This window comes from Myotis brandtii, unplaced genomic scaffold, assembly GCF_000412655.1.
Source record: "Myotis brandtii unplaced genomic scaffold, ASM41265v1 scaffold613, whole genome shotgun sequence".
In the NCBI taxonomy this organism is placed as follows: Eukaryota; Metazoa; Chordata; class Mammalia; order Chiroptera; family Vespertilionidae; genus Myotis; species Myotis brandtii.
The window spans coordinates 2,258,870-2,284,222 of NW_005370332.1; the positions used below are offsets into that span (position 1 = coordinate 2,258,870).

The 25,353-nt window shown below is 37.9% G+C and overlaps 1 pseudogene; it reads right to left on the bottom strand.

Annotated features, from left to right (window-relative positions):
- Window positions 1–12,247: 12,247 nt before the first annotated feature.
- On the bottom strand, window positions 12,248–19,839 carry LOC102238725 (annotated as a pseudogene).
- Window positions 19,840–25,353: the final 5,514 nt, after the last annotated feature.

Sequence of the window (25,353 nt, forward strand, 5' to 3'; positions counted from 1 at the left end):
GATCCGCCCTGCTCTGTGCATGACAGGGGGCAGCGCCCCAACTGCCCAATCGGCCCTGCTCTGAGCCCGACCAGGTGCTGCACCTAGGGATTGGGCCTGCCCTCTGCCACCCGGGAGCAGGCCTAAGACAGCAGGTCGTTATCTCTCGAGGGGTCCCAGACTGTGAGAGGGCACAGGACGGGCTGAGGGGCCCCCTCTCCCCCCCGAGTGCACGAATTTTTGTGCACCGGGCCTCTAGTATATATATAAAAGCCTAAGCGATCGTCCAACCCTTTAACCAATTGACCATTTGCCTGGTAGCTATGACATGCAATGAACACCAGGGGGCAGATGCTCTCAATAGTAGAGGAGGGAGCCCAATTCCTCACAGAATTAGCCATGGGTTATATTGCTGCTGGGGCACTGTCGGCTCCAAATCTGCTTCACCCGCACCCCGGACCCAGAGATTGGTTTCAGCCTGATCCCCTCAGGCCAGGCCTCTAGTATATATATTTGCTGTCAAGATGTTTATAAGGGAAATAAAGGTGAAATCAGTATTATGAGAAAGGTAGAGAGAATGTATTTTATAAGCTTAGAGGTGAAAGAGTGAAGTAGAAATATTTTGGTTGGTTTGCAATAAACAGAAAACAATTAGAAATATCTTATGCAAAAAGGAAGAATCCTATATAATAAAAACCTAATATGCAAATTAACCGAACGGTGGAATGACTGGTTGCTATGACGCACACTGACTACCAGGGAGCACAGGGGGAGCGCCGCTCAGCCAGAAGCCAGGCTCACGGTTGGCAAGTGCAGTGATGGTGGCAGGAGCCTCTCTTGCCTCTGCTGCAGGTGGGTGGTAAAAAGCAGGTGAACATCCCCTGAGGGGTCCTGGACTGTGAGAGGGTGCAGGCTGGGCTGAGGGACACCCCCCCCCAGTGTATGAATCTCGTGCACCGGGCCTCTAGTTGGTTATAAAGAGGTATGTGGAATTCACAGGTATAAATATAGCACATCTTTGAGTAAGGGACTCACTTGTCATCTCTCACATTTGTTTCTATTTATACACCTGCTTCATTCTCTGAATATAAGTCCTCTTAGCTTTTAAGATGACAAACAGAAAATATGATCTTTTACAAAGCAAAGATTACACCCTGGCTGGTGTGGCTCAGTTAGTTGGAGCATCGTCTCATACACCAAAAGGTTGTGGGTTCAGTTCCTACTCAGGGCACATACCTAGGTAGTGGGTTTGACCCTTGGACAGGGCTCATAAAGGAGGCAACAACCGATGGATGTTTTTCTTTCCCATTGATGCTTCTCTCTCTCCCCTCTCTTTCCCTCTCTCTAAAATCAATTAGCATAACCTTTGGTGAAGATAAAAATAAGCAAACATATATTTGATCCTATAACTCCTTGCTTTAAAACCCTCTGATGGATTCCCATTGCACCTAGAATAAAAAAGCCCTTAACGTGCTCTACAAAGCCCTATGTTATCTGGTCTCTACCTACTTCTCTAACCTCATTTGCTACCACTTCTTTTTTTATTCCTCTGTCCTAGGAAAAGGCAGAATGATACATAGGAAGATCATCAAAAGACTGTAGATTCAGCTGCTTTGAACTTGTAGGACATTAGTACACAACTTAGACTCCTGCTTTTGAGTCTTCAGATTTTGTTTCCCTTACTTTTTATTACACTTCCCCATCCTATTTTTCTAGTATATATTACTTTCTGAAATTATGCGGTTCATGAATTTATCTGTTTATCATCCAATACCTTCCAAGTTGTGAGCTGTATGAGACCTAAGGCATTGCTGTGCTTTTCACTCTTGTAGCTTCAGTACCTAGAACTATGTGTGGCACATATTGAGGACTCAGTGAACATTTGCTAAACCAATTAAAAGAATAAGATGATAGAACATTGAGAGTTAGACATCAGCAGAGTGACCTGGCATTAGGGAGAAAGAAAGGCATAAATAATAATAATGTTATTTAATGATATAGAATGTATAAAAACAAACAATAAATGGTAAGTCATGTGCTTGCTTTGGCAGCACATATACTAAAATTGGAATGATACAGAGAAGATTAGCATGGCCCTTGTGCAAGGATGACATGCAAATTCGTGAAGCGTTCCATATATTTTTAATTAAAAAATAAAATGGTAAGTCATATTAGCTAATGTTTTTTGAATACTTTCTGTTTGATGCTGTTCAATGAATGTGTTAATTCATGTAATCCCTTCAACAATCTTATGAAATAGATCCCATTATAATCCCCACTTTAAATTTGTGGAAGCTAAGGCATGAAGATGCTAAGTGATGTGCCCAAGGGCAAACAGCTAGTAAAACAGAAAGACAGGATTCAGGATACAGACCTAGATAGTCCCAGTCCACACACAGTACACCTAATCTCTAATGAATACTGCCTACCTTGATTACATAGCAACACAAACTTGATCCTGAAGCAAATTCTCCTTCATACATTCTCTAGCCAGAGTTATATCTAATGCCTGAATATGTAAATTAACTTAAAGGTTAGAATAAGTAAGCATATACAAGGGCAAATCAAAGTGTGTGAGAGGTGGGAGCCAAGCTGTCTCAACAAAATAAATAAGGCTCAAAAATTAAATTAACTAACTTTAGGGATAGCAAGTGAACTCACTGAAAGTAAAATGTGAAGGTTTACTGTCTTTAATTGGTGGTCTCTTAGAATGAAGTACACAGTGCTGAGATTTTAAAACGTACTGTGTGTGTGTGTGTGTGTGTGTGTGGTCACATTCAACTACTTCATAGTTTGTCTCAAAGTAGGGCAATATTAAATTATTTCTCATTTAGTAGTATAAACATTCATCCAAAACATGGAACATCTTTTATTTCTCATGTAAAGTGAAATTAGTGTCATAAAAGAGCTACTGGAGTATAAATATTGAAATTACTCTGGGATGCAACAGACTTCAGACCAAACAAATGAAAAGAAAGAAAGAAAAAAAAACCAAGAAAAGAAAAAGTGCTTATCGTAAGAGCAGGTGAAAGGGATAGGAACCATCCATTAAGAAGACATTAAAATGGAAATCTCGATTCTTACTATGAAATGCTGAATACTTTTTTTACAGTGTGTGTTGTTTACCACAAGATGGCAGCTAAGGGACTGTCATTTGAATATGGCAAAGGTAGGTAGGCAGTGTTGTGTAGCAATCCTTTCTTTCTTTAATGAAGCACAAATTTGATTTCAAATTTTGCTTCTAACAATATGGAAATTTATCAAAACCATGGTACAGAGGACCTTGCCATAAAATATATAGAATGCCAAGATTTTTCTGGGTTTATTGATCTTTAAAGTTATTGGGAGGATGGTATTGATTGTCAGCCAAGAAAAGCCGTGGACAGGGCTTATTTAAAAATCAAACAATAGAAAGCACAAGCTATACAAAGATGTGCCAGGATCTTGGAGAAGAATGGATAGTTTGAATGAGGAGCCAGGCTTCATTATAGTTCATTGATCATTTCAGCAATGATGCTCATCTTGGTTGTTAAATCAATGTGTCAGTAAACTCCATCAATCATTAAGAAAGCCAAACCATGAGAAGAAAGCTATTTTAGGAATTGATCAGGCACAAAACATTATTCCTTTAAGTTCAGCCTTCTCCATGAAGTCCTTCCTCACTTCTAAATTTCTATCACTCTTGCTGCCCAAATCACTCACTTTGGGATTTGATCATGCCTGGACCTATGTTGTTGTGTGTCTTTTGTGTGTTTATTTTTTATTAGATTATAAAGTGCTTTGTATAAGAAGTGTATCTTACTTTTTTATGCTGAACATGTGGTTCACATAGCAGCATGCTCAGTTACAGGATGGTCATAGTAGCATGGGCAGTATAATACAGAAATTAAGAGAGTGTACCCTGGAGCCATACTGCCTACATATATATCTTATCTCTGTGTAATGTTATATAAGTTATTTAACCTCTCTGAGAGTTAATTTTCTCAGTAGAAAATGATTAGCTGTTAATATAAGTAAAAGTTTTAAAATAGTACCTGGTGTGCAGTAAGTTCTTTATTAGTCTTTGCTATCAATGATTAGAGAGTCTCCTAATATGAGAGGCTTGATTTTCCCTCTTGTGTTGCCTCCTGGTAGATGAGTAAACCTGGCACTGGGAATCCAACAGCTCTCAACTGGTAAACCCTCTGTTCACAATTACCCTAAGTGATGTTTCCTTAAGAGAAAGAAAAAATTTAGTCATAAGTACCTGAAAGTCCCATAACCTGTTCTATAAGGAGTACTTTCTATCATACTTCCAGGAAGGAAGTTTTCATCATTTTGTAATTTATAATGTTGACGCACCACTTTGGAGAGACTTGCTCTCTAAGAGTGAGGTCTGTTGTTTCATAATATGGTCAGCTCTGCTGAAGTGCTGGTTCAGTATTGCTTCTTGGACTGTGTCTTGTTCCAGCCATATAATGGCGGGGAAAGGGGTGGGCAGAGAGCGGGAACTGGTGACAATGGAGGATAATCAATATTCATTGAAATTTACTATATGTTAAGTCTTTTGGTAGGAGCTTCCATTTGCAGTGTCATATGTAATTGTCACAGTTAGTAGTCACATTTTACAACCAAAAAATCCGAGATTCAGATAGTGTGTAACTTTCAAGATTATTTATACTGGTGGCTGCTTTTACACGTGGGTTCACCTTTAACCCTCCCAACACCTTTCCTCCATCTTTGTGATCATTTTAGTTCTGCATGTAAGAAAGCAGATAATTCTTCCTTAGAAGATAACATACTGGTCCACCCATGAAGAATTTGATGTTCTCTTCTCAGTGTTTCTACTGTATTTTTATGCTGTTATTAAAGGGTTTGGATATATAAACATATTTTAGGGTTGCCAGATTTAGCAAATAAAAATGCATACATGTCCCAAAGATTGCATGGGGCATACTTATACTAAAATGTTATTTGTTGTTCACCTGAAATTTAAATTTAAATGGGCATCCTGTATTTTGTAAATATGTTCCTCCCTCCCCACTTTCTTCTCTCACTTCCTCCCCATATAGTTTCACTCCCATTTATTTGGAGGGCGAGGGTACCCCAGGGCTTCCCATAGTGCCTACATAAAAAGGTGCTCAAATGTTGAAAGGAAAGAAATAATTTCTATGGGATGTCAAATTACTTCAATTAGTTGTGTGCTATGATATATTGGTGTCCATTATTAAAAAAACTGGAGGCTGAAAAACAGATAATCTCCAGAATTCACTGTGAGTTACACTTGAAAAAATGAAGCAATCATTATCTAGCAAATTAAATTGGTCAATATCAGATAAATTACTCTCCAAGGGTAGGTTTGAGGAACACAAATCATGTTGAGTTCTTTAGTTTCCATTTTCACTTCTGAAGAGCTTGGTCTCTTAGAAGTGGGTCTAACCAAGCCTCTTCCTTAGACTCCCAAATGAAATAATCCATATGTAACAGTTTATAACCTCAGTTATCAACTCATATTGGTTTCTGTTTTGATTGGAATTCTCCTGTTAATGTCACCAACCTTTGTTCTTAACCATCTCCTCTTTCCATTCCTGCCTTTAGCTTCTCAAAATGGATACAGGCCAACTGAAATGCAAAGAAATTTTTTCCAGAGAGTTTTTTCTTCATTTGTTTTTTGCTCATGAATCTCCAGCTGTGGTAAACAATTTGTGTTAAATTAGTGAAAACATGTATATCATTACATGTATCTAAATGCTTCTAAAAAATAATTTCTTTCTGCAATATAATGGCTAGTGTTAGAATTATTTCCAAAATGGAAAATGACAGCATTTTTGGAAATAGGAGGTTTATTATTTTTATTTTTTAAATGTTTTCATGTGTCTCCTTTGAATCTTTTTGCATGTATGCATATACATTTTTCTTACTAAATTTGTATCATATGTTTTATCTATTGTTACATCATATCAGATAGTTAATTATCCTTTGAAATAATGTTGCGTGTGGCTATTAGTATTGCACCCATGTTACACCTTACTTTATTTTTTTAAAAATATATTTTATTGATTTTTTACAGAGAGGAAGGGAGAGAGATAGAGAGTTAGAAACATCGATGAGAGAGAAACATCGATCAGCTGCCTCCTGCACACCTCCTACTGGGGATGTGCCTGCAACCAAGGTACATGCCCTTGACCGGAATCAAACCTGGGACCTTTCAGTCCGCAGGCCAACGCTCTATCCACTGAGCCAAACCAGTTACGGCCCATGTTACACTTTAACTAAACGTTCTACTATTATAATTTATTGGAAGTAATGCTACAGTGAACATTCTTGCATTTTATATTTTTCTTTAAATGTACCATTGTGAGATAGTCCTAGGAGTAATGTTACTAAAATACAATAAATTTTAAATCTTCAGAGTTGTAACTTCCCCCAAGATGAAATGAAATTGATAATTATTAAATCAATTTATAATTTCATTGATGGAAAATATTTTAAATAGACATTATCTTAAATAGACATCCTGCTGAGGACTTACAGATAAGCTCATCTGTGGAACTGTATTAGGTTTTTCTAAAAATAAAATTAGCTAATTTTGTGCAGCATTTACAGTCTTATTACTCTTAACAAAATTCAAAACTCCATTTTAAACCTACTAATGTAATAGCTGCTCTTCAGGGTAGAATAAGAAAAGCTACTTACACAACTTGGAGGCTATAATTATGATGGGCTATGGCTCCAACTTCTACAGGAGAATGTGCTCTATCCTATCAAATGGAGAAAACTTCACAGCAGGGGTGGGGAACCTTTTTTTCTGCCAAGGTGATGCAAAGTTAGCCATTTGGCTATTTATAACAGAATTCGAGGGCCATACAAAATTATCAACGTAAAAGTTAGCCTGTTAGAATCTGAACTCAGGGGAGAATCAAGATGGCAGCATAGGTAAACGCTGGTACTTGTCACCTCCCATAACCACATCAAAATTACAACTAAAATACAGAACAGCCATCATTCAGAACCACTTGAAAACTGGCTGAATGAAGTCCTACAACTAGAGAAGTAAAGAAGAAAGAACATCAAAACTGGCATGAGGGGCAGAGGCAGGACGGGCTGGTAAACACCCATGTGTGGTGTGTTTTTAATTGGGATGGAAATCATCCCTGTGGAGGCCTCCTGTGAGGAGCAAAGGGGTCCCATCCTGACACCAGACCCCTAGCCTAGGGCTCCATAGCTGTGAAGAGAAGTCCCTGTAACTTCTGGCTGTAAAAACCATCAGGGATTGTGGCTAAAGGACACAGAAGCTGCTGGAGACTCAGGCAGTCCCTCTCAAAGAGCTGGAGCAGGTAATTACACAGCCCTGCTCATTCTAGTGGTAGCACTGGGGAAACCAAGGATCTAATGAGAGGAACTGGATTGTCTGGCATTAGGGCAGCAACTTTGGGGCAGCCTTCTCCTAGATAGGGGTGCTCATGGGGATCACTGGCAGCAATATCTGAGTTTCCATCAGCATAGCCCATACTGTTTGCTCTGCTCTGGTGGTTCTCTAAGGCCCCGCCCCATCCAACTTGCAGCCCCACCCAAGTTGTTTGCAGCAGCTTTTCCATGTGAATGGCCTGTCCTGGCTCAGGCTTCAGACTTTGCTAAAGTCTTTCAAACAAGCAGCAGATGGCATCAGCATGCCTCATACCTAGCAATAAGATGCCCAAGACCAGGCACTAGCACCAGCCTGCCTTGCTTCACAGCTGGGCCTCACCTAGGGATTTCCAAGCCCAATACAAATAGAAGCCATCTTCAGATTTCTATGTAACTCCTGCTGGGTGGCCTCAGGCAGTGACTGACTTTGCATCACCCTGAAGACCCCAAAGCCAGTGTACTCAGTGGTCAGTGTCAGACCATAGCAGATCATAACTCTACACATCCACAAGCAACACACTTAAGGGGCAGACTCAGTGAGCACCAAAGCCCCACTGAAACAAGTCCTGCTCCATAGGGGGTGTCTCCTGCACAGCAGCTCTTCCACTGTAGTTGCAGCTGATCCTCACAGCCAATTTGCCTGGATGTCAATTCCTCCCAGTGACACCAACAGCAATCAAGGCACAACTACAAGACTGTGCACACAGCTCACACAGGGGTGCACCTAGAGGTCCCATGTGACTAGGGAGACTGAGCTACTGGGCCCTACAGGACACCTACTACACAAAGCCACCCTACCAATTCCAGGAGACATAGCAGTTCTATCTAATATATAGAAACAAACACAGGGAAGCAGCCAAAATGAGGAGACAAAGAAACATGTCACAAATGAAAGAATGGAAGAAATATCCAGAAAGAGAAATAAATGAAATGGAAGAAAGCAAACTACTGGATTCAGAGTTTAAAGCAATGGTTATAAGGTTGCTCAAGGATCTTTATCAGGGCTTCAGTGGATTCAAAGAGAGCTTCAAGGGACTTAGTGAAACTTTCAAGGATTTTAGTGAGAATTTCAAAGACATGAAAAAGGACCAGTCAGAAATTAAGTATACACTAACTGAAAAAAAGAATAATTTACAGGGCCCTAGCTGGTTTTGCTCAGTGGATAGAGCATCAGCCTGTGCACTGAAAGGTCCTGGGTTTGATTCCAGTCAAAGGCTCATGCCTGGGTTGCAGGCTTGATCCCTAGTAGGGGGCATGCAAGAGGCAGCCAATCAATGATTCTCTCTCATCATTGATGTTTCTATCTTTCTCTCCCTTTCCTTTCCTCTCTGAAATCAATAAAAAAAATTTTTTAAAAATAATTATTTACAGTGATTCAGAAGGAGGAGAGAGAGAGAGCAAGATATTGAAAACCTATTTGAAGAAATAATGACAATAAACTTCCCCTACCTGTGAATGAAATAGACTTACAAGTCCAAGAAGCTTAGAGGGTCCCAAACAAGAGGAACCCAAAGAAGACCACACCAAGACACATCATAATTAAAATACCAAGGGCAAAAGACAAAGAGAGAATCTTAAAAGCAGCAAGAGAAAAGCATTTAGTTACCTACAAGGGGGCACCCATATAACTGCCAGCTGATTTCTTAACAGAAATTTTTCAGGCCAGAAGGGAATGGTAAGAAATACTCAAAGTGATGAATAGCAAGGACATACAACCAAGATTACCCAGAAAAGCTATTATTTAGAATTGAAGATTAGATAAAGAGCTTCACAGACAAGAAAAAGCTAAAGCAGTTCATCATCACCAAACCATTATTACTTAAAATGTTGAAGGGTATACTTTAAAAAAAAGCAGGAGGAAGAAGGAAGTAGAGGAGGAGGAGGAGGAGGAGGAAGGGGAGGAACAGGAAGAGAAGAAGGGAAAACATGAATAATAAAATGGCAATGAATACATATCTATCAACAATTGAGTCTAAAAATAAAAATAAATAAACAAGGAGTCTAATGAACAAAATAAACTGATGAATAAAATAGAATCAGAGGCATGAAAACATGGAACAGGCTGACGAATCTCAGAGAAAAGGGGGAGGCAGGGATTAGTCAAAGATCTTATAAGAATATATTCATTACCTGTGGACACAGACAATAGGGTGGTGAAGGCCTGGGGCGGGGTAAGAACTGGGTGGAGGTGGGCAATAGCGGGGGAAAAAAGAACACCTGTAATATCTCAGCAATAAAGATTAAAAAAAAATAGCCTACTATATTTTGTCAAACATTGAATTAACTCAACGCTAATGCCTTGGCAGGGCCAGACCAAATGATTTCACAGGCTGGACGTTTCCCACTCCTGCTTTACAGAAAAAGCATTTATTTGAAAGAAAATGAGTTAATTTCTAATACATTTACAATTGCTTTCAAATTGTCAATATCTCTGGTCTCCCTCAGAGGATGTTAACCAGCATGTAAGCAAGCAAACTCCCATAAGCACAAAGTCTCCAGATACAGTTTCCATTAGCTTCTATTGCCCAGATGTCAGGGGTGTATGAGATATTAAGAAAGGAAAAATGGGTGAAGAGGATGGAAGCAGGGTTCTACATGGAATCTTGCTAATATTGTTGTGAAAATATTTCTTTCTCAAGGAGTTCTGTTTTCATCTTTTCTCTCTTGGGCCTGTCTTATATCTATGCTTTCCAGGTAAACAACCCCCAAACCTCCAGTTACTTTTTAGTCACCTGTAGACTTCTCTAAGTCATGATATGAACACAGTACAAAAAGCAGAAGATATCACATGGATAGAAAGTGCCAGAACCAAACCTGGACACCATGTGCCTCTGCAATGTTTATGGTTTGTGTGACTGGTAACTACTTCCACCTCAGGCATAGTTCTGTATATGTTTCTGTGGATGCGTGGAGGGTGTGGGAAGGAGGGAAGATCTACATCAGAATGATCTGCTTCCCTCCTTTGCAGTTACAGAAATTATTGGAAGTACTTCACAGGTTCCAGATGGAACAAAAGTATCTTGCATTTATAGAGGCTGTGCTGTCACAGAGGACCATAAATGATCCTTAAAGCAATACTATTTGGTTAAGGTAAGGGCATCTCTTTTTTTCTCATAAGAAACTGAGGCTCAGAGGAGTCAAAACTTTGCCCAAAGACACATCTCATAGAATATGGCTGCTCAATATCTTACTTTCCACTCCTAGTCATTAGTGGAGCAAAAGACCATTCTTCTGTAACTGCTGTTTTTCTTTTTCATTTCTTTAAATAGAATTTTTATTGAATTTATTGGGGTGACATCAGTTAATAAAATTATACAGGTTTTTAGGTGTACAATTCTATAATACAACATCTGTATATTCTATTGTGTGTTCACCATCCAAAGTGAAGTCTCTTTACATCACCATTTATCCCCGCTATACCTTTTTCTACCTCCCCCATCCCCCTTCCCTTTGGTAATCACCGTACTGTTGTTTTTCTCTTCCCAGCCCTCTCTGTCTTTTCTCCATTTTACTGACCACACCTTTACTTCACTTTGCTGATCCTGGCAGACAGCCAGTCCTGCTTAACAATGAAACTCATTTTACTCACAGGTTCTTTTGCCTATGGTGTCAGTGAGGCATCTTTCTAGACTAGTCCTGGATGTAGAGTATCTTTTTTGCACAAGGAATTTTGGCACATTTCCTTTTCCCTATCCTATTGTAGTGAGGAATAGCAAAAGACAGTTTACCTTCTCAAGGCCACCACATATTGCTAACTTCCTGACCACTGACATTGGGATTTTCCTTACTTTAGTCTTGTCTTACAGTATACATCATATAAAAGTAGAAGTATGGTAGGTACTCACAGATAAGGCAGCATTTGAATAAAATATAGCACCTTTCCCTAAACCTTGAGTGATTAGCTGCCAAGGCTCCCTGGCTAGTGCTTCATTAACCTTTATGTAACTTTAATTATTCTTACCTAATCAACTCACAAAAATGATTAAGAAAACCTTTTTTGCTTTTAAGGATTTTTTCTTCTTCTTCTCATGTTTGGAGCTCCTATATACATCTGATATGCTGAAGCCACCTCTCTCCCCTTCAGCTTTACCTTACAGAAATATGATTACTTAATATACTTTATAAAGATTCAAAGCCTCTATCTAAATATCATCTCTAAGTTATAACTTTTTCCATTCATTATATTGTAGCATATTACATTTATATACCTAGTAGAATTTCAATTAATGTTTGGATCCGGATTTCTCAAGATGGATATAATAATTTTACAGCGCATAAGGGAGAGTGTCTATCAAGATGGGAGTTGGGAGAGACTAAGGGGATGATGAATCAGTAGAAAGTCTAGTGGATGGAGTGCCTCTGCCGGACTTCTATCTATATTCCTGGAGTCTAAAATTTTTGTCTTTCTTAGGAAATTGATCTGTATTCCTGACTAAATAGCAATCATGGTGTGAGTATTTCCCCTTCAACATTTGTACAGTAAGTCCTCACTTAACACAGTCAATAGGATCTGCAACTTTAAGCAAAATGACGTTTAATGAAACCAATTTTACCATAGGCTAACTGATATATACAAGAGTCAAATTACTTTTTCACTGTTATAATAACTTTATTTTGCATTTTACAGAAGTCTATGAATGATTTTTAAAAAGCACCGCCTTACTCCATCATGTGTGTCTGATAATTGTTAAAGTAGGCCATGAGTATGTCAACAGCTTGAGCATCGGTATCTTGTGAGCATTTCACACTAACCAGCCACACACCAAAGAGCTTGGCAGCTTTTCTATCTTGTTTTCAATACAATGGTATACCCACTCTGATGTTAAACTGGTTCAGTCAAATTTCCACCACACACTTTGCAAAATCAGTGGTGATTAGCAAGTTAGTGAGCTTTGGCATGGAGCTGTGCTCACTTGCCAGTGACAGCCTGGAAGCCGGTTTAGATGCTGGCAACAGAGCATGGAGAATGACAAGTTTCACACTGTAAGAAAGAGTCGGGTGTCTTTTTCCAGGATTATGTTGGGTGATCGGCACATGTGACAAGTGAAGTATTCCTTGATATATCTTCTTTTTTTTTTTTTAAAAAAAATTTATCTTATTGTTGAAATTATTATAGATGTCCCTTCCACTTCCCCCATTAACCCACTCCACCCTGCTCCTGCCCCCTCCCCAAATCTTCCCTGCACTATTGTCTGTCCATGGGCTATGCATATATGCATATAAGTTAATTGGTTAATCTTTTCTTACCTCCCTTGCCTCTGAAATACTTCGGTCTGCTCCGTGCTTCAATGTCTCTGGATCTTTTTTGTTCATCAGTTTATTTTGTTCATTAGATTCCACATATAGTAGTAAGTGAGATCATGTGATACTTGTCTTTCTCTGACTCTTTGTTTTACTTAGCATAATACTCTTCAGATCTCTAAGGGTAAGAGATGCTTCTTTTTCACAGCTGCATAGTATTCCATTGTCTAAATGTACCACAGTTTTTAAACCCATTCATCTACTGATGGGCACTTGGGCTGTTTCCAGATCTTAGCTATTGTAAATTGTGCTACTATGAACATAGGGTGCATATCTTCTTTCTGATTGGTATTTCTTAGGATATATTCCTAGAAGTGGGATCGCTGGATCAAATAGCAGTTCCATTTTTAGTTTTTTTGAGGAAACTCCACCCTATTATCCATAGTGGTTATACCAGTTTGCATTCCTACCAGCAGTGAACTAGGGTTCCTTTTTCTCCACATCCTTGCTAGCACTTGTTGTTCATTGATTTATTAGTGGTAGCCATCTTGGCCGGCTTGAAGTGGTACCTCATTATCATTTTAATTTGCATCTCTCTGATAATTAGTGCCGTTGAGTACTTTTTTACATGTTTCTTAGCCATGTAGCCTTTTTGGAGAAGTATATATTCAGGTCGTCTGCCCATTTTTTTTTATTGGATTGTTTGTCTTCCTTTTGTTAAGTTGTATGAGTACATTATATATTTTGGAAAATAACCCCTTATCAGATGTATCATTGGCACATATGTTCTCCCCTACAGTGGGTACCCTTCTCATTTTGATGCTGATTTCTTTTGCTGTGCAAAAGCTTTTTCTTTGGATATGGTTCCATTTGTTTGTATTTTCCTTTGTTTCTCTTGCCCTAGAAATTGTATCAGTGAAAATTCTGCTACATGTGATGTCTGATATTTTGCTGCCTATGTTTTCTTCTAGGATTTTTATGGTTTCCAGACTTACATTTAAGTCTTTTACCCATTTTTAGTTTATTCTTGTGTATGGTGTAATTTGGTGGTCTAGTTTCTTTATTATATTTTTTGGCATGTATCGGTCCTATATTCCCAACACCACTTATTGAAGAGACTGTCTTTACTCCATTGTATGTCCTTGCCTCCTTTGTCAAATATTAATAGAGCATAATGGCTTGGGTCAATTTCTGGGATCTCTGTTCTGTTCCATTGATCTATTTACCTGTTCTTGTGCCAGTACAAGGCTGTTCTGATTACAGTGGCTTTGTAGTATAACTTGATATCTGGTATTGTGGTCCCTGCAACTTTGTTCTTCTTTCTCAAGATTGCTTCAGCTATTTTGGGTCTTTTTTGGTTCCATATACATTTTTGGAGTGTTTATTCTAGATATGTGAAATATGCCATTGATATTTTGATAAGGATTGCATTGATTCTATAGATTGCTTTGGGTAGTATGCACATTTAAATGATATTAATTCTATCAATCCATGAACACAATATATTCTTCCACTTGTTTATATCTTTTTCTATCTCTTTTTTCAATGTTCTGTATTTTTCCAAGTAAAGGTCTTTTACCTCCTTGATTAAGTTTTTTTTAGGTATCTTAATTTTTTTTGTTACAATGGTAAATGGGATTGCGTTCTTAGTTTCTTTCTTTTTTATTGGTGTATAAAAATGCCATCAAATTCTGGGTGATAATTTTGTATCCTGTTACATTGCCAAATTCATTTATTAAACCTAATAGTGTTTTGGCGGAGTCGTTTGGCTTTTCTATGTACAATATCATGTCATCTGCGAATAATGACAGTTTTACATCCTCCTTTCCAATTTGAATGCCTTTTATTTTCTCTCCTTGTCTAATCACTGTGGCTAGGATTTCAAGTACTATGTTGATTAAGAGAGGTGAAAGTAGCCCAGCTGGTGAGGCTTAGCGGTTGAGTGTTAACCCATGAACCAGGAGGTCACAGTTTGATTCCAAGTCAGGGCACAGCCTCCAGGTTGTGGGCATGCAGGAGGCAGCCAATCAATGATTCTCTCTCATCATTGATGTTTCTACATCTCCATTCCTCTAACTTCCTCTCTCTGAAATCAATATAAACATATTTTTTAACAATTTAAAAAGTGGTGAAAGTGGACAACCCTGTTTTGTTCCTGTTCTTAGGGGAAATAGTTTTAGTTTTTGCCCATTGAGTATGATGTTAGCTATAGGTTTGTCATATACTGGTAAGGCTTTTATTATGTTAAGGTATGATCCCTCAATTCCCACTTTGCTGAGAGTTTTTATAAAAAATGGGTGCTGGATTTTGTCAAAAGTTTTTTCTGGGTCTACTGATCATGTGATTTTTGTCTTTTGATTTGTTTATATGTTGTATCACATTTATTGTTTTGCAAATATTGTACCAGCCTTGCATCCCTGAAATAAATCCCACTTGGTCATGGTGTATGATCTCTCTAATGTAATGTTGAATCCGATTTGCTAATATTTTTGTTGAGGATTTCAGCTTTTATGCTCATCTGTGATATTGGCCTGTAATTCTCTTTTTCTGTAGTGGTTTTGGAAATAGAATAATGCTGGCTTTTGTAGAAAGAGCTTGGAAGTGTTTCTTCCTCTTATATTTCTTAGAATAGTTGGAGGAGGATAGGTGTTAGTTTTTCTTTGAATGCTTGGCAAAACTCCCTTGTGAAGCCATCAGGACCAGGGCTTTTGATTGTTGGGAATTTTCTATTTTTTAATTATTGCTTAATTATATCAGTTATTATTATCCTATTCAGGTTTTCTGCTTCCTCCTGATCCAGTTTTGGAAGATAGTATTTTTCTAGGAATTTGTTCATTTCATCCACATTGTTCAGCTTGTTGGCTAGTTGTTCATACTATTTTCTTATAATCCTTTGTATTTCTGTGGTATCAGTTGTTATTTCACCTCTTTCATTTCTGATTTTATTTACTGGGTCCTCTCTCTTTGATTCTTGATGAGTCTGGCTAATGGTTTATCAATTTTGTTTATCCTTTCAAAGAATCACCTCTTAGTTTAATTGATCTTTTGTATTGTTTTTCAGTCTCTATGTCATTTATTTCTGCTCTAGTCTTTATTATTTCCTTCCTTTTACTTACCCTGGGCTTTTCTTTTTGTGCACTTTCTAGTTCTTTAAGTTGTAGGGTTAGATAGTTTGTTAGAAATTTTTCTTTTTTTCTTGAGGTAGGCCTGTACATGCTATGAACTTCTTCCTCAGAACTGCATTGTGTGTCCCGTACATTTTGGGTTGTTGTATGTTCATTTTCATTTGTTTCCAGGAAGTTTTTTATTTCTTTCTTGAATTCATTGGTAACCCATTCAGTGTTTAATAACATACTATTTAGTCTCCCTGTGCTTGAATGTTTTCAGGTTTTTTTTTATTGTAGTTGATTTCTAGTTTCATCCCATTGTGATCTGAGAAGATGCTTGATACATTTTTAATCTTCTTTTTAAAATTTCATTTTATTGCTTAAAGTATTACAAAGAGTATTACATATGTCTCCTTTTCTCCCCCCACCCCCTTGACACCTTCCCCTGGCCTTCCCTACTCCCCAGTGTCTTGTGTCCATTGGTTATGCTTATATGCATGCATATAAGTCCTTTGGTTGATCTCTTACCCTCCCCCCGCAAACCCTCCCCGGCCTTCCCACTGTAGTTTGACAGTCTGTTTGATGCTGCTCTGCCTCTGTATCTATTTTTGTTCATCAGTTTATAATGGTCAGCTGCCTCCTGCATGCCCCACACTGAGGATTGAGCTGCAACCCTGGCATCAGCCCTGACTGGGAATGGAACCATGATATCTGGGTTCATAGGTCAATGCTAATCCACTGAGCCACATTGGCCAGACCCAATTTTTTTTTTCATTTCCATTTGCCTGAAAAAATTTTTTTCATCCCTTCGCTTTCATCCTGTGTGAGTCTTTTGTTCTGAGGTGGGTCTCTTTTAGACAGCATACATTTGGGTCATGTTTTCTTATTCATTCAGCTACCCTATGTCTTTTGATTGAAGGTTTTCAGACATTTACATATATGGTTATTATTGATAGGTAGTTATTTGTTGCCATTTTTATACTTTAGGCCTGTGTTCCTCTCTCTTTATTTCTTCTTCTTACAACAAACCCTTTAGCATTTCTTGCAGTGTTGGTTTAATGGTAGTAAACTCTTTTAGCCTTTTTTTTTTGTCTGAGAAGCTCTTTATTTCTCTTTCCATTTTGAATGATAGCCTTGCTGGATAGAGTAGTCTTGGATTCAGTCCCTTGCTTTTCATTACCTTGTATACTTCATACTACTCTCTGCTGGCTTGTAGTGTTTCTATTGAGATATCAGCTGACATTCTAATGGGAGCTCTCCTGTAGGTAATTTTCTGTCTCTCTTGCAGCCTTTAATATTCTTTCTTTGTCTTTAATGTTTGCTATTTTAATTATTATGTGACTAGGTGTGGGTCATTTGGGGTTCATTTTTATTGGGATTCTCTGTATTTCCTGAACTTGAGTGACTTTTTTCCTTCATCTGGTTAGGAAAATTTTCTGTCATTATTTCTTCAAGCAGGGTCTCTATCCATTGCTCAGATTCTTCTCCTTCTGGAATCCCTATGATGTTGATGTTGTTATGTTTCATGTTGTGCCCAAATTCCCTTACATTCTCCTCCTGCTTTTTAATTTATTTTTTCCAATTGCTCTGAATGGTTGTTTTTATATACCTTATCTTGTAATTGCTGATTCGGTATTCAGCTTCTTTTAGTCTACTGTTGATTCCTTCCAGGGTATTTTTAATTTCAGCTATGCCATTCTTCATTTCCACTTGATTTTTATCCATTGTTTCTACCTCTTTTTTATGCTGGTGTAGTTCTCATTGTGTTCCATAAAGTTATTATTAAGTTGCTTATAGCTCTCACTAAGTTATTTGGGCACCCTTGTGACCATTACTTTGAATCTTTATCTGAAAAATTGCTTGCCTCTATTTCATTTAGTTCCTTTTTGGGGGGCAATTCTTCATTTTTTTCATTTGGAGATTGTTTCTTTGTCTCCCTTTTTTGTTGTCCCTTTGTATTTGCTTCTATGTATTAGATAAAACTGCTATGCCTCCATGTATTTGTGGGGTGGTCTTATGTAGTAGGTGTTTTGTAGGCCCAAGTAGTGTAGTATCTTAGATCTACTAAGCTGGGTGCTTTAGAAATGCACCTTGGTTAAATTATTTGGGTTCTCCTGTTGTAATTGGGTTTTGAATGTTGTTATCCTGTTTGTGGATGGTATCTCCTTTCAGGCTGGATGAATGCAAGGCTCACCCTGACTGCATCTTGTGAGCTGTTGTGGTGGGGCTGACAGAACACAACAAAATACAACAAAACAAAAATGTACACAGGACCCCTACAACAATAACAAAAGAAACCACAAATGGAGAGAGAATTCTAAAAGAGAAAAGAGAACAAGAATGATAGAATAAAAGAAAAATAATACGAGGAGTAAAATGGAGGAAGAAAAAGGCATATGAAGGGGCAGAGATTAAATAAAGAAGATAAGGATAAATAGGGGAAGGAAAATGGTATAAAAGAAGAGGGGAAGAAAAATTTTTTTTAAAGGAAAATAGAAGAGAAAGTAGGGAAAAAAGAAAAACATTAGAATAGGAAAAGAGAAAAGAAAAGTTAGATATATGAAAGAAACAATAGAGACTAAAATGATAAATCAATAAAGAAAATAGATAATTTAAAAGAGAAAAAAAGTGAAGGAAAAAAGTGAAGTGGTGTTCATCTCAGCAGAGTTTCATATCTCCTGGGAGCTCCCTTTGGATTCATTCTCTGATGACTGTGGCTGACTGCTCTGTCTACCAATTCTGTACTCCCTGGGAGGTACTTAGGTGCTAACCACTGTCAGAAACTGTCCTCCTTTAGCTTTCAGCAACCTGTTTGAAGCTCCAAGTGATCCACAGTTTGTGTCTGTCTCCACAGGACTTGGCTGTGCAAGGGAGGGGCCAGGCTGCACTCTAAGGCCTGTTTGTTAGTAGCACAGTGCCTAGGGCTGGGTCATCAAACTTCCCAGGTTCCGTGGGCTCCACCTCAACCTGCCTTCACCTGCCAGCCAGCTGTCAATCTTAATCATTCAAAAGTCTGTTTCTGAAAGGGCTGTAGGTGGAATCGGGAGTATAGAAATCTGGGTCTCCCATGAGGGTGTGTGTGGGCTATTCAGATTATGGGGGAAGTGGTGGGTGTGTTTCCCATCACAAAGCTTCTCCTCTGAGAGTGTCCCTGAATATTACTCTGCCCTTAGCTGGGTCTCAATCCTCATATACAGTCTATTGGTATCTAGTGGATACTGAGATTTTTTTATCAGCTTGCCAGGTGTTTTCTGTTCTTCCGTGATATAAGTCTCCTTTTTAGCTGGACCTCAGTTGGTAATTCTGGATGAGTGTTCCCCAATTATCTTTATTTCCAGTCTGGCCCTGGGAGGAGGTGCAAGAAAAGGGCCTATTCAGCTGCCATCTCTCCCCCTGTTGATATATCTTCTCAAAACATTTTCTATCTGTTTCTTTTAGAATCTTCCTTTGATTACAAGTTGGTTATTACCATAGATAGAACCACTTGTACCCAATTCAGCAAATAAAAACACAATGAGATGTTTGAACTGATGATGTAATAGTTTACAGATATGTGTAAAGTTGACAAAAGAAGTTGACATGGTTTCTACTCAGACGACCTTTGGAGGTATCATAACAAATTTACTTTTCTCTCCAGCAACCTTATCTGGATTATTTTCCCTCATGATTTTGAACACTTGATTTAGTAGCTCCTTATACATGTAGTTTCTTTCTGAGCTTGCCTACGTAGGGCCTTTATGGTTACTGAATGAGAGACCATAATCTTTTTTGCTGTCTTCATCTTCTAAAGCTTTGTCTTTCTCTAGAATTTCATTCTCATCTGGGAACTTGACATTTTTCTATTTCTTCTTTTTATTGTCAGGCGCAATATCAAGATCATCCTCTGCTTCAGCTGGTTCTTGAACATCACTTTCAGTCTTAAGAGCCTTTATACCTTCTTCAGCTTCATCAATATCCAATATCTTTTTTTCTTTAAATTAAATTTATTGGGGTGAAATTGGTTAATAAAATTATATAGATTTCAAGTATACAATTATATAATACATCATCTGTGTATTGAATTGTGTGTTTACCACTCAAAGTCAAATATCCTTCTGTCACCATATATTTGACACTCTTTACCCATTGCTTTCTCCCTTGCCAGTCTTCCCCTCTTGTAACCACCATAGTATTTTCTGCATGTATGAATTTTTGTTTGTTTATTTTTCTTGTTCATTTTTGCGTTCAGTTTTATATCCCATATTCCATATATGAGTGAAATAATATGGTTCTTGAATTTTTTCATATGACTTATTTTACTTAGCTTGATATTCTCAAGATCCATGTTGCTGTAAATGGTAATATTTCTTCTTTTCTTATGGCTGAGTAGCATTCCGTTGTATATATGTATCACATCTTCTTTATCCAATCATCTATAAAGCTGATTGGTTGTTTCCATGTCTTAGCCCCTGTGAATAATGCTGCAATGAACATAAGGGTACATATATCTTTACAAATGTTATCAAATTTTTTGAGTAGATACTCAAAAGAGGGGTTGCCGGGTCATATGGTAACTGTATTCTTAATTTTTTGAGGAACCTTCATACTATTTTCCATAGTGGCTGTACCAGTTTACATTCTCACCAGCAGTGAATGAATGTTTCTTTTTCTTTACAATTTCTTCAACACATAGTTGGCACCTACAGGAAGAGGGACAAGTCAGCCCCAGCCCCTGGTAGCAGAACAGTTCCTGCTGACATCTTTCCCACCACTGCACTAGTCTCTTGCATCAGCCCAAAGAAAAAGTTATTATGGCATCTCATCAACATTATAACAAAATGATGTTGAATTAACTGACATTATTCAAAGACCTGCTACACCAAGAAATCCATTTTGTTTTAAATATCTGTAGAAATCTTGGTGGGAATGGCTATAAAATAGAGCTGTCTCCAACTCACATACTAATACTCAGGCTGGTAGGTCTTTCTCCTAGGATTTTGGGGCTGCCTCTCTTCACAGTCCTGATGCAGCTGTAGCAAATGGCACAAACAGGTGAATATGTGTTCAGATGATATTCAGCCAGAATATTGACTTCCCCATGAATTAGCCAGAGTTCTATTGTCTCTGGACAAAGAAGGATCAAAATAGGATCATCCAGAAATTCTGAATAGCATTGTAAAAGGATGACTCAATGAGAGTATATTGGGTTTTAGAGCCAGCTTTTTGGAAGTTGGGAACTAAAGCTAATGGAAAGAATATAAAGGCTCAGGTCCCCACATTTGTGAGCTGAGACTGTCATTTACTGCAGTGCACTTTGTTGGTTGTCACAAAATGTTGACAGTGTCAGCATGCTATCATTGTCTTCTAATTGACACAGAAAAGCATTGAAGAATAATTAAATCTCACTGAGCCAGCTTGGAACTTGCTGAACAGGAATTGACCAAAAGAGTGGAGAAGAAAGAAGATAAAGTTTCACCCAATTCATTCTCTGCTATGTAAGTCCTAGTGTGCAATGTCTGTGTAGCAGATATGGAAATGGGTTGTTCAGGTTGAAATGTGGTACTTGGAGATACACTGAGACTCCTCCAAATTAGGATCAAGCAAGTAGACAATTGTATAATAAAGCATTCTTTTTTTTCAGCAGACCAAAAAAAAAAATCTGTGCTACTGCCAAAGATTTGTTAAATAAATACACCTGCCCTGTTGGAGAGTGAAGCAAATCTGTATGGAATGCCAGGTTCCTGACTAATGTATCACATGATAGAGCTGACAGAGGAGAAACCATAGTTGAATGGAAAGGCAGAGGTATTGGACTGTGTCCACATCACAGTTCAACTAACTAAAGCATTTGTAATAAAAGTAACAAGTTTAGTTGGGACTATCTTAATAGTCCAGATGTTTGCTTTGAAAATTGAAGTGCACTTCACAGAATCATGTTTAAGAAATGTAATAACTATTCCATTTATTGTAATTAAAACAGACCTTTTTATAGGGGAGCTATTAAAATAGATATTTTCAGAACATTTCTGCTTAATATTTAGTAAGAAAATATTCCTCTTGAGGCAAATACAGAATTTTGACCATTTCAAATATGAATAAAAGTGAGATTGCAGTTGGATGATAGCAAAGGGAAATTTAACTCTTTGTTTTAAATACTTCTTTTATGTTTTAATTTATCCACTGGGAATGTAATATATATATTTTGTTAAGCCTCACCTGAAGATATTTTTCCATTGGCTTTAGAGAGAGGGGGAGGGAGAGAGAGAGAGAGAGAGAGAGAGCGAGAGAGAGAGAGAAACATCAATGTGAGGGAGAGAGCGTGAGTCAGTGAGGGACCAAAAGAGGAGTGTGAGAGACACATCAATTGGTTGCCTCCCATAGCCACCCCAACTGGGGCCAGGATCAAACCTGCAACCCAGGCATGTGCTCCTGACCAGGAATCATACCCATGACCCTTTGGTGTGCGGGGCCAATGCTCTAACCACTCAACAACACAGGTCAGGGTGGGAATGTACTATATTTGAAATTTATCTAAATGTATACATATAGCTGTAGTTATGGGTGCAGTGAAAGTGAAGCTGGATTAATGAGTATGGTAGTTAGCAGCATAGGATTTTTAAAAATTTATTTTTAAATTTATCTTCATTGTTGAAAGTATTACAGATGTCTCCCTTTATTCTCATTGACCCCCTCCACCCCACACCCACCCATCCCAGGCCTTCACTACACTGTTGTCTGTGTCCATGGGTTATGCATACATGCATATAAATTCCTTGGTTAATCTCTCCCCCCTCCCACCCCCCTCCACTGCTTTCCTTCTGAGATTTGTCAGTCTGTTCCATGCTTCTATGTCCCTGGATCTCTTTTGTTCATCAATTTATTTTGTTCTTTAGATTCCACATATGAGTGAGATCATGTGATACTTATCTTTCTCTAACTGGCTTATTTAGCTTAGCATAATACTCTCCAGGTCCCTCCATGTCTCAAATGGTAAGAGTTCTTTCTCTTTTACAGATGCATAGTATTTCATGGTGTAAATGTACCACAGCTTTTTTATCCACTCATCTACTGATGGGCACTTGAGCTGTTTCTAGATCTTAGCTATTGTAAATTGCAAGCAGCATAGGATTTTAAATATGACAGATCTTGGTTCATATTTTACATGTACTATTTTATAATTACATGGCCTTGGGCAGGTTACCTAACCTCATTTGTAAAATGAAGATAATAATACCTACCCCTTTAGCTGTTTATTCTGAGGCTTATACTGTTTTTTTGTTTGTTTTTGTTTCCCCCCCTTGACTTTTCAGTTTAGATATTACCTCTTGATTTCCTTATATGGGGAAAATATTTTATTTTTTTATACCACACTCTACATACCCTTCACCTATATCCATCTGTCCATTTTAAAGATATCACAATTTTGGTTAAACCTATTTTTGGTGTTTGCATTGTTGTGCCTATGGAAATGTTGTTCCTAGATGAGCTGCTTCCTATTCCCTTTGCACCACACATAATAATTTTCCCCCCTAGGATGATAATTGTCTCTTTTAAACTTCAGTTTCTATATAGAAATCACTAATTTCAACCAAGTCCTCTGACAGAATTATAAATCTCTCTATCTGTTTTGTTTGTTTTCTCATAGACATCTCTTCTGACGCCACCCTGAGCCTTTCATTGTCCAGCTCCCGTCTGCACCGACTGCTTGCTAGGCCCATGGTCCAGCTGCCATCCTGACACTTCCCTTTTTTATTATTTTGAGCATTTCTTCTGCATCTCTCTTTTGTTGGATCTTCTGTTTCCTAAACTTCATATTTTCCTCTTGATTTATTTACTCATTTGGTTTAATGGAGGTTATCCTGCCATACTATCCTGAGAAAAAGCTCAGGAAAGGTAAAAACTTTTGAGACCTAGCATGAATGAAATGTCTTTATTTTTAGCAGCAATTGGATGGTAGGGTATAGAATTCTAGGTTAGAAATAATTTTCCCTCAGAAATGTAAAGGCGTTGCTTCTTTTCGTCCAGCTAGCTTCCCGTGCTGCTACTGAGAAGTTTGACACTAATACCTCCTCTGGGACTCCAGGTTGGTTTGTTTGCTTTTTCCTCCCTGGAAGGTTTTGAGGTCCTCTTTTCTTCCTAATGTTCTGAGATTTCATGATGATGCACCTTAGAATAGGGTCTTTTTTCATCCAGTGTGCAGAATGAACCTCAGCTGAAAACATTTCAATATGAACACACATTTCCTTCAGTTTTGAGAAATTATCATATACATTCTTATTTTAGTAATTTCCTCCTGTCCATTTTTTTCTGCTCACTCTTTTTAGAACTCCTGATTCAGTCACTGGATCACTCAAACTGATCTTATTTTCTTATTATCTTTATTTTTTTCTTCTGTGATATTTTCTTAACTTTGCCTTTGAACTCTTCTGTTGTATTTTTACATTTCTTCTATCATATTTTTAAATTTTAGAGTTCTTTCTGGTTCTCTGATAGCCTCCTTTCTCCTGTACCCATTTTTGTTATGCTTTGTTTTTAAATGGCATCCTGTTCTTGTTTCATGGATGCAATCTCTTCTCATACTTCTCTAGGATATTAATTATAGTGTTTATTTCCTACATTTTCATCTCCCTGTGAACTCTTTTTGTTTGTACTTCACATTCATGACTTTTCATAAATAGCTGTCTATTCATATTCAGAAGTGAGACGCTTGCCTGGCCAGGGTGGCTCAGTGGTTGAGCATCGACCTGTCAACCAGGAAGTTGTGGTTTGGTTCCCCGTTGGGGCGTGTGCTCGGGTTGTTGGCTCCGTCCCCAGTGTGGGGTGTGCAGGAGGCAGCCGTTCGGTGATTCTCTCTCATCATTGATGTTTCTCTCTCCCTCTCCTTCTCTGAATTCAATAAAAAATATTTAAAAAAATAATAATACCTACCTTAAAGTATTGCTGAGAGATTGTGATATGTATGCAAAGTGCTTTGTATAGTGCCGAACACAGAAAGGTATCCAATTAGTGGTTAGCTACTATTTGTATTATTATTACTTGTATAGTGCTTTATACTTTTCTAAGTTCTTTCAAATGTTATTTTATTCACATGTCCTAATAATCTTGAAAAGAAAGTCAAAACCAAAGGAAGAATTTTCAAGAACATTGTCACTTTTTCTAAAGGATGGTCACCAATGTAGATATGCACCCACATTCAGGTGACTGTCCTTTCTATTTCCAGTTTTGTCCAGTAAAATCTTGGCCTTTAGGTTCAATAGTTATCAAGTTGCAATATATCATTTTGAAAATGGTGACCGCTGAGCTCATGTCATTATCCAGAATAGAGGAATATATCCTTAAAGTATTTAAATGTTTCTGAAGAAAGTAAAAATCAATTCGAATCAAGAGGTTTTAATCTATGAAGAAAAAGTTCGAACTCAACCTCAACAGTAGATACTAGTACTTATGTTCATTGAGAGGCAGTAGGTACAGTAAGTTCTCATTTATTTTGTCAGTAGGTTCTTGGAAACCGTAACTTTAAGTGAAAGAACGTATAAGGAAAACCCATTTTACCATAGACTAGTTGCTATAAACAGGAGTTAAGTTCCTGCAGCATAGTTTTGGTCACAAAACCATCACCAAACTTCTAAAGACAGATTCTAAATACTTCTAATATTAATCA